Source organism: Colobus angolensis, unplaced genomic scaffold (genome assembly GCF_000951035.1).
Source record: "Colobus angolensis palliatus isolate OR3802 unplaced genomic scaffold, Cang.pa_1.0 Scaffold76, whole genome shotgun sequence".
In the NCBI taxonomy this organism is placed as follows: domain Eukaryota; kingdom Metazoa; phylum Chordata; class Mammalia; order Primates; family Cercopithecidae; genus Colobus; species Colobus angolensis.
Genome location: NW_012121376.1, coordinates 506,953 through 508,725, shown reverse-complemented (window position 1 = coordinate 508,725; position 1,773 = coordinate 506,953). Strand labels below are relative to the sequence as shown.

The 1,773-nt window shown below is 55.4% G+C and overlaps 1 protein-coding gene across 2 annotated transcripts in view; it reads left to right on the top strand.

Annotated features, from left to right (window-relative positions):
- The first annotated feature begins 1,039 nt into the window (after positions 1 to 1,039).
- DPEP1 (dipeptidase 1 (renal)) overlaps positions 1,040 to 1,773 on the top strand; it is a 24,576-nt gene continuing 23,842 nt past the window's right edge. The window contains exon 1 of one of the 2 annotated variants that reach the window (XM_011927984.1): positions 1,040 to 1,135. The gene's annotated coding sequence lies outside the window, so the exon portion shown is untranslated. Of the gene's footprint in view, positions 1,136 to 1,379; positions 1,424 to 1,773 lie in introns of those variants that run through there. The other variant, XM_011927985.1, reaches the window with a different exon arrangement.

The window sequence follows — 1,773 nt, the reverse complement described above, 5'->3', positions numbered from 1 at the left end:
GCCAGGATGGTCTCGATCTCCTGACCTTGTGATCTGCCCGTCTCGGCCTCCCAAAGTGCTGGGATTACAGGCTTGAGCCACCGCACCCGGCCCATGTGGTCTTTTGAGTCTAGCTTCTTTCTTTTCTGAGACAGGCTCTCGCTCTGTTGCCCAGGCTGAAGTGCAATGGCATAATTGCAGCTCACTGCAGCCTCAGCCTCCTGGATTCAAATCCTCCCGCCTCAACCTCATGGTAGCTGAGACTACAGGTATGCACCACCACCCTCGACTATCTGGCTTGTCACTTAGCAACATATTTCAAGGTTCTTCATGTTATAGCATGTGTCAGCATGTCACTCATCTTTATGGCTAATACTCCACTGTGTGAAGAGACACATTTTATTTATCTGTCCCTCTGTTGAGCATCTGGGCTCTTCCCACATTTTGGCTAATTAAATTGTCCTGCTACACACACCGGTGTAGTTTCTGTGTAAATGTATGTAGCTATCTGTTGGGGTGATGAGACCCAACACAGGTCGTGGGGGTGACAAAGTCCGGCGGACTCAAAGGATTGAGCAAAACTTTGAGACAGAAAAAGGCGGGACACCAGGGGACCATTGCTATCATGGAGGCGGTGACGGCCCAAGCTCTGGGAGCCCACGGTATTTTCTGGTAATCCAACAGAGAAACAGGTGGTGAGAACGTGGAGATCAAAAGAACACGCTGCATTAAGCACATGACTTACAGCTGAGACGGTTTAGCATTTTTGTGGAGCAGGTTCTGCTACTTGAGATAACGGGAACAGGAGCCTAGGAGGGCTAGAAGCAAGGAGCCAGCAAGTCTAGACACATTCCCGAGGACTTTCTGCAAGCCTTGCCTCAGTTTCCTTCCCAACACCTATCTGTCTTACTTGTTGGTATATATGTTGCATTTTCACCACTAAAATGCATAAGAAAAGGGACACAGATGGCTTACGTGTGCTGATGTGTAGCGTTCTCTAAGATCTGACATCACAGAGCTGAACAGCACAGCTGTGCACACACTGCCCTGGCTGTGAGGTGGCACGTCCACACATGAGGGAAAACACTGTCGGGACATCTCAGGGCACTCTCAGGAAATGAGGAACCTGCTGAAGAAGTTTCTAGCCTTGGGGGAGGTCAAGACGCTGAGCCATCTCCTGGAGCAAAGTTCCCTCCTCCAGCCCTTCCTTCCCACCCCTGGCCCTTTCTCTCCAACCTTCCCCTCCCCTCCTCCATTTCCCTCCTCTTTCTACTTTCAGAGAACACAGGGTTCCTGCAGGAAATGGGGCAGTTTCACCTTCCTGAGGAGGGGCCTGAGAGGGGCAGCAGGTGGCCGGGTAGGGCCAGCCCAGCTGTGAGGCTGGCGTGGGAGCTGCCTAGGCTGGGGCCTTGCTGGGGAGCAAGCTTGCATCGCAGAGGCCAGGGTGAGTGGGCTGGGGAGTTGGTGGGCCGGGGTACTGGGGTGCCCACCTGGGGCGGTACAGGCCTGGGGACCCCAGGACGCCACTGGGGGTAGAAGCTGGGACCAGGTGTGTGGGGCAGGGGACGCGGCGGCTTCCCGGGATTCTAGGAGGCTGCGACCAGGTGTGTGGGGCAGGGGACGCAGCAGCTTCCTGGGATTCTAGGAAGTGAGAGAGCTGCTCTCACACCCGCCGCTGTCCTCTCACTGGCCCTCCCCATGGTCCCTAGGATGAGGTCTGGACCCGCCGGGCCCTCCAGAGGCCCCACACCCCTGCTTGTCCACTGTGCCGGCTGTTCCTTTCTTGCGGACCCC